Source organism: Panthera uncia, chromosome X, assembly GCF_023721935.1.
Source record: "Panthera uncia isolate 11264 chromosome X, Puncia_PCG_1.0, whole genome shotgun sequence".
NCBI classification, from domain to species: Eukaryota; Metazoa; Chordata; class Mammalia; order Carnivora; family Felidae; genus Panthera; species Panthera uncia.
This window is the reverse complement of record NC_064817.1, coordinates 95,396,869-95,414,656: the sequence shown is the minus strand read 5'-3', so window position 1 is coordinate 95,414,656 and position 17,788 is coordinate 95,396,869. Positions and strand designations below refer to the sequence as shown.

Here is a 17,788-nt window from a genome sequence, read left to right as displayed (position 1 = left end):
ATTTAGAGTATATATTGGGGTGCCCGGTGGCTCAGTCAGTTAAGCATCTGACTCTTTGTTTCGGCTCAGGTCATGATCTCACAGTTCGTGGGTTTGAGCTCTGCATCAGGCTCTGCACTAACAGTTTGGAGCCTGCTTGGGATTCTTTCTCTCCATTCTCTCTGCCCCTCCCCCTGCTCATGCTCGCTCACACTATCTTTCAAAATAAATGAACTTAAAAAATTAGAGTGTACACTAAGGGAACCTCATCTATTCTAGGTTTCAGAGAAAGTTTCCTTCAGAAAATGAAGCTTAAAGTAAGATCTGAATGGTAAGTGGCCCCTAACTAATCAAAGTGCAGTAGGGTATGAGTGTTCAAGACCAAGTGAAGTCTGCATGATATAGGAAGAATTCTCATTCCCCAGCTCTCTTTCTTTTCTTTTAGAAAAGGCTGATGAGCCTACCAACATTCCTCTTGGTAGTCAAAACAGCAAGCCAGGCTGATAGACTCAAGTACTCTGATAGCAAATGATAGGTAGCAATGGCCCTAGAGAATAAGAGCAATGAGAACCTTGATTCAAAACAAGGTATAATACCTACACACAGCGTTAAGCAGCATGTAATACTGGAACCAAGAGGACTCAAAAAATACATATGTATATGCTCTAGAATTGATAGATAGGTAATTCCAGTGGCTTTGAAAGGAGAAGATTCCTTCCTTTCAGTGACTATAAAAAAATCTGATTAAACTCCAGCTAATCCAATATACAACATGCTGTTCACACGAGGAGTCTGTAGATAGGTCTTGGGTTTTGGGGTGTTTTTTTTTGTAGCTCACATTAGATTCATTTGTCATCTTGACAGGATATTTTGTATTGAAGACCTAACAGTAAAAGAGGGGATCAACATTTAATTGTCAAGCATTGCCTGTCAAATGATTGCTTGAGAAAGTGTGCAGTGGCCACATTTTCATGAGAAAGACACTCTTATTTTGGTGTGACTCCTTTTTTTCCCTTCCATCTCCTCCTTAAGCAGAGGAGTTTATTTTTCTCTGGTAAAGATAACCATTTTGTTTGTTATAAAGAAGAATTCAGCATTAGATATGGCGAACTCAGGAATTACATAAATTACTTAGAAGTTGAAATAGCAAAAAGACTTTGTTACAAAGCAGACCCCACAACACTGCAATTCTACAACAGACCTAGAGGGTGGTCCTGGTGCCAATGGGGAGTCCACACAAAAAGACTGGTCAAGAGAGCATTTCTAAACATGTTGACATTGACTTAATTTATTAATAGCTATTAATAGCAGCCATCTATGCTCTTAACAGTTTATAATTTCTAGTGGCACACATACTCAGATGTGAAGTGTATATCACTTTGGGCCATGCTTCTAGATATTTCCTTCAACCAAGAATGTGTAAGATATGCACACACATATAAGCAATTACAGAACCATTTATTATGTATAGGATATACCAGGGACTTTAAATTTGTATTACATTTAATCCTCAAAATAACCTTATGATGTGTTATCCCCATTTCATAGATGATAACAAAGGTCAGAAAAGTGAAGTTCACACAGCCAGTAAGTGTCTGAGCCAGGATGTGAATCCAGGCCTGGCCTTTTCTAATATGCCCTATATCTTAAACACACCAATCCGATATAGTATGGTATAGTAACTTCTGTTGCTTCGACTTAAGCTTCAGAGAGTACAGAATAGAGAATTTAGACCAGTAAATGGTCAAAACTCACCATCTTCTATGGCCACGAACTACCTCTGGTCAGTAAGTTCCTCCAAAAGTAACAGGCCTTCTTCCGGTGTGTGATCTGAGACCTTAAAGGTACAACCAAACAATGCAATTACATAGAATATATATGCCAAAGCTAAATTTGCTGCCTGTTGAGGAGAATAATAATTCTACCACTGGAGAAATCATATTGCTCATAGTAGTAGAATTCCTTCTTTAGAAAGGAGAAGAGTGGTGAGGGAAGGACAGTGGGTGGGGGTGGGGATGAAAGGGTCATTTAAGCAACACAAGGTAAAAGGGCAAGTCCCCACAAGGCACATGATTGAAGTATTACTGAACTTGTGCCAAACTGGTTTCTATGAAAGGCAGGTTAGGTGATTCTCCTGCCTTTATTTTGTTAACTGGAAAAGCACTTTTGGAAAGAACTGAATTACTCGGGCAACAGGGAAGATTTAAGAGCCTGTGTGAGGCAAGAGAGCTAAAAAGTGAACTGAGGCACGGGAATGCCACGTAGAAACTTCAGGAAGAAAACTGAAAGATCACACGAGTAATTGTGAATTAAATTTGGTGTGTGGTACAAAATATAATTTTCATATTCCCCCATCCATGGGACAGCAGCAATATTTAATAATAATAACAACACCTAATCTTTGCTGACTGTGAACATTGTGTCTAGCTCATAACATGAATTATGCCATTTCATCATTATTACAATCCTACAAGATAAGTACTTTTATTATCCCCACTTGACTGTGAGGAAACTGAGGCTTACAGAGGTTAAATAACTGCCCAGTCTCAGGTAGGAAGTAGCTGACTCAGGATGCATACGCTAATCAGCTTGTTTCCAAAGTCTACACTACCAGGAAAAAAAAAAAAAAGCCAAGTAATGAAAAGCAGAAAGAGGCAGGAAAGAATCAATCCCTTTCTGAATTCTCTTCTTTCCTACAGGCCCCAATTCTGTTCAAAAAAACCTTGCACTGCATGGTACTAGAGATCGATTTGTCTTACATTTTACAAAATGCCAGTTAATCACATTTCTGAAAAGTATGCTTAGGAACTCCTTCTCAATCTTCACACTTTATGATAAATCTCCAGAAATGCAGCAAGTTCCTTTTTAGGAAAATCATAAACACAAGGAAACTAAATTGAAATTCAAAAATATACTTTCACCTCCATATACAGAGTTCATTGGGATTTTTTCCCCCTCTGTAACAAAGCAACTAGCCATGGAGGTCTTGTCTGTTCTGCAATGCTGTTTACAAAACATTGACTCTGAAAAGAACAAGAAACAATCAATCCTCAGCCCTTCAGAGTCTGTTAGTGTTTATATACGTCAAAGCTACAAGACTTTAATTTAGCTAACAGAAAGGGAAAACTATGGAAGTCACCAGAATGAATGAACACAATTTAAGTGAAGATGGTATCGAAAATGATCATGGAAATTTATTTATTAACAAAGATTCCAACTTTGTGGTTTCTGAACTTTAAATTGAATTCTAGTCTTTGATTTCAGGATTTGCTGACACTCTGTAAATAACTCAGTATTTTTCTTCAGCTTATAAAATTGGTGAGATCAGACCCCGTTCTGGTCTAAGAATTTAAATCATTAGTGTACAAAAGAAATACATACATTGAGTCTCTCCTAAAAATCTTTCTTAGTCTCAAAGTACAAAAAAGGAAAGCTTAAGAAATTTTCTTCCTCCAAGGATATAGCTAAAACTTGTATCCAGGAGCACTTATCATGGAAATATACAAAGGATCCAGAAAGCTAAATATATCACAGTGGAAGAGTTGATATGGAAAGAATTAGATTCACAGATTTTCTAAGGGTTTGACAGGTACACAGGGCTGCTCTAATCTAGCCTCATCATTTTACAGTTCAGGACATCTTTAAAATATGCACATAGTAGCTACCTCAGTCAGAGAGTAAGATTCTCCAAAGGTCATACAGCCAGATAGTGTGGGTAATATGTGAGATATAGGTAGGAAAGTGGCAAGAGGTGTATATGAAAAATCAGGCAAAAGTGTGAGAGTGTCAGGAGTATCTGAAAACTCAGAAAAAGTTTAACTTATTCATGGCTTTGTAGGCTGTGTTAAAGATTTTGAATATTAACTTTAAAATTTGGGGAAACTATTTAATAGTTTTCATCAGGAAAGCAAATGATTAGATTTGTATTTTAGAAAAGTTTCCCTAGAGGAAGTTGGAAAACCTGTCTCACAGGACTGAACTCAAAAAAAGAAGATCAGGTAAAATACTATAACACTTTGCCACATGAAAAAAGAAAAAGGAAAAACAATAACAACAACACATGAACTAGGTACCAGGGATGAATGAACGGAACGTCAATAGTGGATGGAGAGCTCTAGAAGATAGAACATGGTTGCAATTTATTAATGTGATAGAAGTTAAGTTCAACACAGTCTGTGACCAAGATAAATGAGGCAGGAGGAGGGTATCAAAGAGGGAGCATAGTACATAGGATGAAATGGTTAAGCACATAGGCATTGGGTCCAGACAGCCTCTGTTCAAATATTGGGATTTCATGCTCATTGACCATGGGGCCATAAGCAAATTACTCAATCCCTCTACGATTTAGTTTCCTTATCTTTAAAATATGCACATAGTAGCTACCTCATTGGTTCTAATACTAATGAATTAATATTTATAAAATACTAAAAATAGTGTCTAGTATATATGAATCACTATATAAGTTTTCAATAAAAATTTGGAAAAGACCATGATTTCAGGCATGAGTACTGCCATCCACTGAGTTTTTAAAAATGTATTCTTAAAGGCAGAAATACAGAAAAATTATGTAAAACATCATATAAATACTAAATGTTAATTTTGACTGTTAACTTTCTTTCCTTGGAGGATCTATTTTACCCACATAATAAATGGTTCTAGTGGGACAATTAAACATAATGCCTGATTCTTCCTTAAAGATATATATACATGGGCATGTGACCCACATCCTACCAATCAAGACACTTCTTCTCTTATATAGACCCATGACTAATGCATGAGTAAGCAGAGCTCTTCATAAAATCTGATACATGCATACTGTGATTGAGAGAAACTCTTCCCTTATGATTTACAAACTCTAAAGATATAAACTTTGGTATAATGGTAGCTATCTTCCTTGCCATGTGAAGAGCTTTCCCAAAAATGATCCTGATGTATGGAGAGAAATAGACGACCAGATATGGTACTAACAGATATCTACCTTTAGGTTTCTTAATTATTTCAGCTTATTAATTCCGTTTGTATTTAAGCTGGCTTAAATTTTTTCTTTCTTTGACCACAGAGAAATGATAAGTACAATACACTGAATGTAAATATCCATCAGGAATTGATAAAAGATTATGGACTTTAATTAATTAGCAAAATTTTACAAATGACACAGATATCCATGTAATACAGAAGACAGGAAAAACATAATAAAATAAGATGATCATTCAAAAAGTTGTGCTAGTGGGAAAATTAGACAAATACCACTGTATACAAAAGCTATCCAACCATAGATATAAGAAAGAGAACAAGGGCGCCTAGATGGCTCAGTCAGAAGAGCATACACTTTTGATCTCAAGGTCCTAAGTTCAAGCCCCACCCGGGGTATAGAGAATATTTAAATAATAAAAAGAGGGGCACCTGGGTGGCTTAGTCAGCTAAGCGTCTAACTCTTGGTTTTGGCTCAGGTCCTGAACTCATGGTTCATGAGTTTGACACCTGCATCAGGCTCTGAGCCCACAATGTGAAGCCTGTTTGAGATTCTCTCTCTCTTTCTCTCTCTGCCCCTCCCCCTCTTGCTTGCTGGCTTGTTCTCTCTCTCTCTCTCAAAAATTAATAAACGTTAAAAAAGGAAAAGAAAAGAAAAAGAGAACAAACAAGAGAGGATTCAATGGAGAAAAAGGGACGGATATATCTCAAGCAGAAAGAAAATAAGTGAAAGGAACATGTAATTTACCAAGAGTTTCTGTAAACAATTCTGTCCTAGGCATTGTTGTAACAAAGGAGAGATTTATACATGATTATACTGTGTTGGTGAACCAGCATTATCCAAGGCTTGCATGGACCAGTTAAGGATTCACTGGAGTCAGGTGCCCGGGTGGTTCAGTCAGTTAAGCATCTGACTTCAGCTCAGGTCATGATCTCAGTTTGTGAGTTCGAGCCCCACTTTGGGCTCTATGCTGACAGCTCAGAGCCTGGAGTCTGCTTCAGATTCTGTGTCTCCCTCTCCCTCTGCCCCTCCACTGCTCACACTCTGTCTCTCTCTCTCAAAAATAAGCATTAAAAAAATTTTTTTTTAAAAAGGACTCACTGGAGTTATAAATTAACTAAGGCTGAGAAGAGTTGAGGCATCATCATAGTATGGCAATAAAGTAGACACTATAGAAAAGAGCTAAACGGGGGCACCTGGGTGGCTCAGTCAGTTAAGTGTCTGACTCTTGATTTCGGCTCAGGCCATGATCCCATGGTTGGTGAGACTAAGCCCCACATCGGGCTCTGTGCTGACAGGATGGAGCCTGCTTGGGATTCTCTCTCTACACCTCCCCTGTGTTCACTCTCTCTCTCAAGACAAATAAATAAACTAAAAAAAAAAAAAAAAAAAAAGCTAAATAATATCTAAGATGGGCACACAGAGTACTTTTAAGAACATAAGAAATGCCTCCAAGGATAACACAAAATGCTTATGCACCTGTGATTCAATAACAGGCATCAAGGGAAAAGAGGCAAGCAGTAACAAGTACAGTTGACCCTTCAGCAATGAAGACTCAAAATGTATGGGGCCACTTACATGTAGATTTTTTTCAATAAATATGTTGGATAATTTGGGGGGCTTTTGTAACAGTTTGAGAAAACTCACAGAGAAATCACATATCATAGAAATATTGAAAGAATTAAGAAAAAGTTAGATGAGTCATGAACAGATAAAATATATGTAGATACTAGTTTGTTTAATCATTTACTACCATAACATACATGATTCTATTATAAAAAGTTAAAATTTATCAAAATTTACAAGCACTTACAGACTATATATTTTTTTTTCATTTTTGATGTCTAGTTATAACATCTAAAGTAATCTGTATCACATAAGACAATATTGATGAACTGACAGATGATTTATCCTGTAAAGAGATGACAGAAACCTATGGTATTGATAAATACAGCACAATCCTGGAAATGTATTTTTTCTTCCTTATGCTTTCCTTAATAACATTTTCTTTTTTCTAGCTTACTTCATTGTATAAACACAGTATTGTAGAGACCTGGGGCAGGCTGTGCAAAGATGGACCACTTTGGCATAAAGATTATTTTGAGCTAAAAGTAATCAAAACCCAGGAAATGAAAGAAATGCTCTTTGACTCCCAGATGACTACTTAAATTTACATTGGAAAGGAGAGCCTGAAAAAGGAAGACTGCTATTAAAATAGACTCCCCTTTACCTAAGGAACTTAATCTGCATAGTAAGGCAACCTGGTCTTTCCAAACATCTCCTTTCACCTTCTTGATAATGGCCTTCTCCCCTTTGTATCCTCAGACCCAACCCTCTCTTTAGCCCACATAAGCTTCATGTGGCCTCATTGTCTTTTGAATCTCTTCTCTGTGTGGATTCTCCATATGTATGCCTATTTAATTTGATTTTCTTCTTTTAATCTGTCTCATGTCAGTCTGATTCTAAGGCCAGCTAGAAGGACCACAAGGCAGAGGAAGGTCTTTCTATCCAATAGCATATAACACAAATAAGAAACAAAACATGTGATAATCAACTGTTTATGTTATCAGTAAGGATTCCAGTGAACAATAAATTGTTAGTAGTTAAGTTTTTATGGAAACAAAATTTATAAATGGATTTCTCAAATGCGTGTGTAAGGACAGGGAGAGTGATGTCCCTAATGCCAATGATATTAAAGGGTCAACTGTAGTAGTTGGTAAAATGCCACCTGTAAAAAATTACAGAGCTACAAATGCATTTAATGTCCTTTCATAGGCCTCTTATACATGGAAATAATCTATTAAGAACCTATTCACTGCATAGGGGAGGAATCCTTCAGAAAAGGTTTCTAAATAGTAATGGTATCTGGCAAGAAGCTGCTGATACAAACTCTCACAGCTAAGTCATAAAAAAAAAAAAGACTGACAATGTAATCTTAAGAATAAAATACAACCATTACTGGATTTGGGGAGATATTGCTCTTTGACCATAGATTTAAGAAGACATAGATGAACCTAGGGGACATCATGCCAAGTAAGAAAAGTCACACAAAAGAGAAACACAAAAACTGTATGGTATCACTTATATGTAGAATCTAAAACAGCCAACCTCACGAAAACAATAAAATACTGATTACCAGAGGCTGGGGGGTAGAGAAATAAAATAGATGTTGTTTAAAGGTTATAAACTTACAACTAGTAGATGAATAAGTCCCAGAGATCCAACATAGAGTATAGGGGTTACAGACAACAATATTATATTATAATCATCAAACTGGCTAAGAGACTAGGTTTTTTTTTACATGTTTGCTTATTTTTGAGAGAGAGAGAGACAGTGTGAGTGTGGAAGGGGCAGAGAGATAGGGGGACAGAGGATCCTAAACAGTCTCCATGCTGACAACAGAGAGCCCAAAGTGGGGCTCAATCCCATGAATCACGAGATCATGACCTGAGCCAAAGTTGAACACTTAACCGACCCAGTCACCTAGACACCCCAAGAGACTGAATCCTAACTATTCCCATCACAAAAATAAATGGTAATTATATGATACAATAGCTGTGCTACCACTACAGTGAAATCATATTACATTATATAAATGTATCAAATCAACATATTGCATACATTAAATATATACAATATTATGTTTCAAGTATCTTTCAATTTAAAAAAAGGAAAAAATGAAGACCATTCAAGAAATAATCAAAGAGAAACAGAAAGAATTGTCCTACACATGAAAAGATGCTGAACATCACTCATCATCAGGGAAACACAAATCAAAACCACACTGCGATATCACCTCACACCTATCAGAATGGTGATAATTAACAACTCAGGAAACAACAGATGTTGGCGAGGATGTGGAGAAAGGGGTACCCTTTTGCTCTGATGGTAGCAATGCAAACTGGTGGAGCCACTGTGGAAAACAGTATGGAGGTTCCTCAAAAATTAAAAAGAGAACTACCCCACGACCTAGCAATAGCACTACTAGGTATTTATCCAAAGAATATGAGTGACCTGTTTTGAAGGGGCACATGCACCCCAATGTTTATAGCAGTGCTATCAACAATAGCCAAAGTATGGAAAGAGCCCAAATGTCCATCAACTGATGAATGGATTAAGATGTGGTATATATAGACAATGGAATACTACTCAGCAATCAAAAAGAATGAAATCTTGCCATTTGCAACAAGGTGGATGGAACTAGAGGGTATTATACTAAGTGTAATAAGTCAGTCAGAGAAAGACAGATATCACATGATTTCACTCACATGTGGAATTTTAAAAACTTAACAGATGATTATAAGCAAAGGGAAGGAAAAATAAAATAAGAGAAAAACAGATGGAGGCAAACCATAAGACACTCTTATATATAGCAAACAAACAGGGTTGATGGAGGGGAGGTGGGTGGGGGGATGGGCTAAATGGGTAATGGGCATTAAGGAGGGCACTTGTTGGGATGAGCACTGGGTATTATACGTAAGTGATGAATCACTAAATTCTACTCCTGAAACCAATACTACACTATATGTTAACACACTTGAATCTAAAAAAAAAAAAAGAATGGAGATGATAGATTTTCTGATATATTTGTGAGGAAAAGTTCATTAATAAACAGCTAGAGGGCTTGAGAACAAGGATACAGAACAAAGTACATAGACTTAAGGAAATTAAAGAAAGGAATAATAATTATTTAGGAGGAAGTCAAAAGGTGTACTAGAATAGAAATGTAATTACAACACATTGTGTGAATCATATTACATGGTCATAATAATATAATCAGTAAATATTGATTTAACCAAAAATTATGATTTAACTATTAATGGACAGGAAATGACATAAGAAAAATCCTCATCTATGTAAAAGAAGTCAATAGATATTGCTCAGTCTTTAAGCACCATATTCCAGTAAAATGAAGAAAGAGAAAGCCCTGATTTTAGGTCTGGTGTAGGAAATTTACAAGGTGAGCCTGGGACACCTTGTCGTGCCTGAAAGTGAGGACGCAATCAAAGATTACTGCTAGGTGGCTACAGAGGTCCAGTGTGATATTCTCTCTGCATTTTCTGTGTTTGAAATTATTTATTTTAAAAAAGTAAAAAAAAATGAGTTAGGTGTTAGGATTGAGGGGAAGTAAAAGGAACTTTTCTGGCAAATGAACTTCACCACTGTTTGAATATTTTGCAATGAAATGTAAATTAAAAAGAAAAAAGACAGGATTGTTCTAGTCTCCTGCTTAGGCTTGCTCTCCAGCATTCTCTCTCATTATTGACCCTAATCCACCACTATTCACTCTCAGTAGGTGAACTTGCCTCCCACTTCACAGATCATAGAAAGCAATAGGATGGGGACTCTGTTATTTTCCAATCACTACTTTAACTTTTTTTTCCCTGGCATTCACACCCATACATCCTTTTCTTCTACCTTCCTATTATAACAGAGTTACTTCCTCTTCTGCCTAAGACTAATACCTTCATTTATTCTTTGTATCCAGTCATATAAAAGAAATCATACTAAATTGATTGTACCCTTTCTCTTATCTTCAACCTCCACGTACTAGGTCCTTTCCATTAGCATTTAAGTAAATTCAGTTTCTCCTATCTTAAAAACATAACTCCCTAACCCTGTCCAGCTGCTTTCTTATTTCTCTCCTTCAGGTCACAACCAAGCTTCTTATAAGAAATATGTTCAATTACTATCTCCATTTCGAATCTACAATCAGTAATCTATGTCAACATTATTTGGTTTCTATCTCTAGTGATTCACCCAAGCATCTCTCGCCATGGATGTCAAGGAACTCCTTACATTAAATCCAAAAACAGTTATCAGTCATTATCACACTTGAGCCACCAAAAACATTTGATAATGTTGAAAAATCCTTACTCCTAAAAATACCCTCTTCCTTTGGTATTCCTCCTACCTTTTTTTTTACCAGGGATTCCCTTCTTCTTTCATCTCCTGGTATTCCCCAAGATTCTGTACTGGTCCCTCTTTTCTTTCTCCACTACATTTTTAGCTAGTGTAAAATTGTTTACATTTCCATGGTTTCAATTGCTGTGGATACACTGAAGACTCCAAAATCTATATCCAAGTTCTTTCTCCTTAGTAAAAAACACATATTCAACTTGCTACTAGGCATGGTTATTTGGATAGGTAGGATAGGATAGGATAGGATAGGATAGGATAGGATAGGGAAGGGAAGGGAAGGGAAGGGAAGGGAAGGGAAGGGAAGGGAAGGGAAAGGAAGGGTAAGGTAGGGTAGGGTAGGGTTGGGTCGGGTCAGGTTGAGTAGGATAGAATAGAATAGAATAGAATAGAATAGAATAGAATAGAATAGGCATCTCCTTCATCATATACTCAAAAACACATTTCCCATATCTTTATCTCCTCCCAACATCTAATCCCTAAACTCATTTATACTCTTAACTGCTGACTCAGAACTTCCACAGGTTAGAGTATCCAGCAGGCATCTCAACCTCAACATACCCAAAACAGAATTTGCAATTCTCCCCCACAAGCCTGTTACTCTTTGAGTCTTACAATGATTTCTAAATTGCTCCATATACTTAGTAGTCCAACCCCAAAACAGATTTCATCCTTAAGGCCTTGCTTTCCCACATTTGCTCATGAAAGTTTATTTAATCTTACAATTGTTATTTCACAAATATTTTGTGTAACATCACATTTCTATATATTTACAGTTATTTATTTATTTATTTAAATGTTTAGTTTTGAGAGACAGAGAGCAGGGGAGGGGCAGAGAGAGCAGGAGACACAGAATCCAAAGCAGGCTCCAGACTCTGAGTTGTCAGCACAGGGTCCAACACGGGGCTTGAACCCATGAACCGAGAGATCATGACCTAAGCCGAAGTCAACACTCAACCGACTGAGTCACCCAGGTGCCCCTATATTTACTGCTTTAAATAACTGTCTTAATCTTGCTAATCAACCTGATTACATGATAATCATAAACAAAAACCTGAGGTAGAAAAAGTCCTCCCAACTTCATTTAATCAAAGAAGTGGTCTTGGAAGCAATTATTCATGATATTCTACTAATTCATGGGATATGTAACATTGAGAGACAGGAAGCTGTTTATAAAAAACAATGCATTGCACAGATCAAAGATAAAAGACCTAGCATCAAGTACATACCACCTATAAATAGTACAATATTTATACTATTACCATAATAATAAGGGGTTTGCTTATAGCAAATACAAATCAAAACCACAATGAAATACCACTTCACACCTGACAGAATGGCTAAACCGAACAACTCAGGAACAACAGATATTGTTGAGAATGCAGAGAAAGGGGAACCCTCTCACACTGTTGGTGGGAATGTAAGCTGGTACAGCCATTCTGGAAAACAGTGTAGAGGTTACTCAGCAAGTTAAGGATAGAACTATCCTACAACCCAGCAATTGCACTACTAGGTATTTACCCAAAGGATACAAAACTACAGATTTGAAGGGGCACATGTACCTCAATGTTAATAGCAGCACTATCAATCTGCCCTGTCTTCTCCATCCCCACAGCCAACACCTTAACCCCAAACACCACGTTTGTTTTGTTTGTTTGTTTGTTTGTTTGTTTTTGCTTGGACCGTGGTAAAATTCTCTCGATGGTCTTTTTCCTGCTTTTAATTTTTGTTTGTAAAGTTTACACTCCATAAAGTAGCCAGAGTAAATGTTTCAGAAGAGGAAAACAGATCACACTACTTCCCTGTTTGACACCATTCAATAACTTATCATTTCACTTGGAAAAGTTTTCAAATTCCTTGACATGGCCTACATAATCTCTACCTTTCAATTTACATCTCTTATCACTGCCCTCCACCTCTTACCTATAAACTGTAAAGGAAATCAAAAAATATTTAGAACTTGTAATCAAAGTGCTATGATAAGGATAACAACTGTCCTGATATCAATCTCCAAGTTTTGATAGTGTAATAATAAATGCACAGTAGTTTAGGGGCTATAAAGCATTTTCACATGTACTGACTTTTTTGAACCTCACAGTGTACGAAATACATGGAAGAAGGTTCATTATCTCCATCATACATTTTATAAAACTGAGACAACCGAAAAAATCTAAAATTAGTTTTCTTGACTCCCAACCAAGTCCTATATCAATCACACTGCATTTCAGGATCATAGAAATGTGAAAAGTAGGATCATCACATAGCACTCTTAGAGATGTCTTCTGTTAACAAATCACATATTTGGTCTTCTTGAGATTTTCATTGCATCGGAGAGTTTCAATCAATAGAAACATTATTAAAAGAAATAAATAAGCCCTAGGGCACCTGAATGGCTCGGTTGGTTGAGTGTCCGATTTTACCTCAGGTCACGATCTCACGGTTCATGAGTTTGAACCCCACATCGCACTTGCTATTGTCAGTGTGTCAGAGCAGAGCCCACTTTGGATCTTCTGTCCCCCTCTCTCTGCCCTTTCACCACTTGTGCTTTCTCAAAAATAATAAATAAATAAATATATAAATACATAAATAAATAAATCCCTATAAGGATAATGAGTAACATGAAAACTTATTTAGTAAGAATTGCATACCAACAATAGGAATTTCTTCCCCACCAAAAGATTTCTGGGTTATTTTACTATTTTCCTTTTAGGAACAAGAAAAAATGATCATAGCCAAAAAATTCTGGGATTATGCAACAATATATATCCTCACTATGCTATGATCTTCTCCAAGACAGTAGCCATGTATTTATTCATCATGGCATCTGCAATCCATAGTAGAGGGCCTGATATAAAGAAAGTTCCTAATATTCAGTGTTTAATAAACATACACAAGCGGTTCACTAAGATTAAGTGCCTATCAATATAAAAGGGAAGGATGAATCATACTGTCTTTCCTATCCAGTAAATATATTTGTGTATATGTATATTATTATGCTCAAAACATGACCATTTTTTTCAATAGACATTCACTGAATTTTCATTAAGCTTCTTACCTAATACATTGTATCATGGCCATAAATGTTCCCTGGGTATAAGAGAGATTGCTAAATGTCCCCATAATACTCATTCTTTTCTTCTCAGTTTCAGCTGGGAACAGGGCAACCCAGGTATAAACTATATTCCCAACCCTCCCTACAGTTAGGTGTATCCACATTACTAAGTTCTAGATAATGGGATAGAGTCGGAAATGCAGTGTGCAGTTCCTGGTTCAGCTTCTAAAGGAAAAACCTTCTTGCCCTTGACAGATTTGGACAATTCTGTGATACAGAAAATTATTGGTCTTTCTTTAGAATCACTCTATTGGACTCGTTTCTATCAAAACATAGCCCATTCCTTAACCAATGTATCACATTAACTGATGAGAAAAATTATAAAGCTCATAACCGGCACCTTGAATGATGACTAATTTCAACTTGAAAGTGACTCTTTTGAATTGATTTTCAGATACATAAGAATTGACAGTGCAAATATTTAGTGTTTCACAATATGGACAGAGATCAAGAACCCATTATATAGTATCCAAAAGGAGTAAACTTCATTAAATTGACTGCTTGGTTTTTTTTATGACCCTTTAAGTAGGTTCCGTAAGAACAGTATTTACTAAACTGCATCCCATAAAGTAACTAAAATCCCACAAGAAACAAATAGGCACTGTGTGTTTGCCAAATACCCACACTTGGAAGCACAGGCATAAAGGAGGCGGGATAGTGATACTGAGAAGGGAGGGTCACATTGTCACATTTGAGAAACTCTTGGTTAAACAAGTTTATTGACTATGGTACTTCTCAAAGGCTTTAATATGCTTTAATATCCTACTAGCTTGTTTTTTTATTACCATAGTTTAACAAGCTGCCGCGTGAGGATAGATATGATGTAAACTCCATTAAAATAGTGTCACAGGCTCACCTGGATTTATCTAAAAGTGGAATACAATCTCTAGTTCATAGCAGACCCTACCATTACTTAAAATGCCACTTACATTTATTTTTTTAAGTTTATTTATTTTGAGAGAGAGAGCGAGCAAGGGAAGGGCAGAGAGAGAGGGAGAGAGAGAGTGAATCCCAAGCAGGATGCCCACTGTCAGAATGGAACCTGATGTGAGGCGTGAACCCACAAACCGTGAGATCATAACCTGAGCTGAAACCAAGAGTCAGATGCTCAACTGACTGAGCCACACAGGCGCCCCGCCCCAAATTCCACTTTTAGATTCATTACAAATCTATGTTACCTGTTTGGTTCTTACAGGCATTTAAATTTGTAATCTCTGATTTGAACAATCTGTTCTAGATTTAAGTCTAGACTCGTTTGACCTGACTCCCTAGGAAAACTTCCATCACGGCATAAGAAACCAGCATGGGTGTTTCCCTTTGAATGCCCTCTGATAAAATGTAGATAACCTTAGCTTTGAGCACTAAATATTCCATTGTTTGGTCATTTCACTGACTAAAATAAAAAGGGTATACTCTGAATAAAGTTTCTTGGCATGGACAAATAGTAAATCTACCTTGTTTTGTTACGAAGGAATAAAGGAAAGAACTTGAGGCTAAACGTTTCAGTACTACCAACTTTGTGTCAGATTGCCTTTGCTTACAGTCATAAACTTCAATGAAGGAAGCTAACTAGAATTTGCTAATACAATAAAGCTGCCTTTGGGGAATGATGGAAAGAGGCTGAAGAGAAAAAAGTGCTCAGTCTAGTCATTGAAGCAGCAAGGATCTTAGATATTTGTGATTTCCATCCCACTTAATAAACTTTAAACAAAGATATGATAGTATTGGTTATCATTTATATTAAGCAGGCTAGAGAATTACATGTTCCAATTATATGCCTTGGAGCAGAGTGATTGCTATGAATCTGTGCTCTTAGCCAATATTGATTAGCAGCACTTTGCAAAAACACAAGACAATCAAAAACGTTCCATCAATGAGGCAGTTTACATGAGGTGAGAAAATGATACCTCTTCTGTCACTCTCTTTGTAGTTAGGGGGAATGGCTCTACTTCTTTTGTGTATGATATCCACATTTCATGAAAATAAAAAGGAGCTTTCAAACTAGTTGAGAGAAAAAAGGCCTTTAGGTTTAGGGCCCTTAAGTATATTTTGAACTTATTATAGTTGGTAATGAAATGAAAAGGCACTATAATAAATCCGTGAGCCACTGTTATAAACTTCCTAGCATTCACAGAACCGTAGGGTAACTGTCTAACCAATCCTACTAATTTGTTCAAGTAATTTCTACACTTTGGAAATTTCATTTTGTGCAACTAAACAAATAGTTGGTTACTTGCTCTTAAGAAATGTCTAGATTTCTCCTAAAACAGTTAACTGCAATAGAACAGTATTTGACTTATATAATGTATAAATAACGTACTTTATCACGGCAACTCTAATAGTATTCCTCTTCACGTTCCTTTTTAAATCATTTAAAAAATGACCATCTAACACAGCCTGAAGAAAGTTTTCCTTGACCAAACAGAATGTGAACTATCCACTGTGGTCAACCCTTTCAGTCAAAAGTTTAAGCGAAATTGCACAAAAGAATCTAGTTACAACTCAGGCTGTATTCTTAGACCCTCTGCAAAAACACTCCCAATATTGTATATGTATTTGAGTCATCAAAGAACTAGTCTAGATTTGTTTTGGCTGGTACAAGGGTATAAATGCAAAACAGTCTGCTTACTGAAATTAATGCAATTAGAAAAATGTTTTAAGTGGGGTGCCCGGGTGGCTCAATCGTTTAAGAATCCAACTTTGGCTCAGGTCATGATCTCATGGTTTGTGGGTTCAAGCCCCACTTTGGGCTCTGTGCTGACAGCTCAGAGCCCGGAGCCTGCTTTGGATTCTGTGTCTCCTTCTCTCTCTGCCCCTCCCCTGCTCATGCTCTCTCTCAGTCTCTCAAAAATAAATAAATGCTAAAAAAAAATTTTTTAAATAAATATTTTCAGCAACCAATGCTGCATATGTGTGTGTGTGTGTATATAATATATGCACTCAAAGGAACAGAGTGAAAATCAGAACCATGACAACAAACTATTTCACATATTCTGAGGTTTGCAATTTTGTCATTCTAACAAGTTGATTTTTTCTGTGCCATTTTGATGCTTTTAAAAAAATGGCATCTGTAATCATTGCCAGTAGTATTTAAAGAGCAGGCATTATTAGGAGGTCCAGGAAGGTAGATAACTGAGGTCAGGGCAGCCTGGTAAGAAATATTAGGCAAATAATCATGACATGGGGGAGCAAGGTGTTACAAAAGGCAGTTACAAAAGGAGAGAAGTCTATCAACACAAAATACATCAAGATCTACTTAGCACTGCCTCATTGCACAATTCCAGAGGCAACATTCAGATCACAAATTTCACAATGGTGCCCCCTGGAGTTGCACAGTGTTGAGCTTCCAGGGCCATATGCGAAAGCCATGAGGTCTAGGCAGATACATAGGAAGTGCCAGAGAAATCAGGGAAATCAAGGGTCAAGACATGGGAAATTAAATTCTGAGTTTGGATTCTAGTCTCTGGGAATATATAATGATAAAAAAACTTAGGAACAAAATTTCAGGGGCACCTGGGTGGCTCAGTCGGTTAAGTGTCCAACTCTTGGTTTCGGTTCAGGTCATGATCTCGCTGTTTGTGGATTCCAGCCCCGCGTCAGGCTCTGTGCTGACAGCTCAGAGCCAGGAGCCTGTTTCAGATTCTGTGTCTCCCTCTCTCTCTGTCCCTCCCCTGTTCATGCTCTGTCTCTGTCTCAAAAATAAATAAACATTAAAAAGAAAGAAAGAAAGAAAGAAAGAAAGAAAGAAAGAGAAAGAAAAAAGAAAGAAAGAAAGAAAGAAAGAAAGAAAGAAAGAAAGAAAGAAA

At 36.8% G+C, this 17,788-nt stretch overlaps 1 long non-coding RNA gene across 1 annotated transcript in view; it reads right to left on the bottom strand.

The window, feature by feature from the left end:
- Nucleotides 1-1,729: 1,729 nt before the first annotated feature.
- Nucleotides 1,730-17,788, bottom strand: part of LOC125931942 (uncharacterized) — a 135,500-nt gene continuing 119,441 nt past the window's right edge. The window contains exon 3 of the long non-coding RNA XR_007460509.1: nucleotides 1,730-1,816. This is a non-coding gene — a long non-coding RNA (uncharacterized LOC125931942). The remainder of the gene's footprint in view (nucleotides 1,817-17,788) is intronic.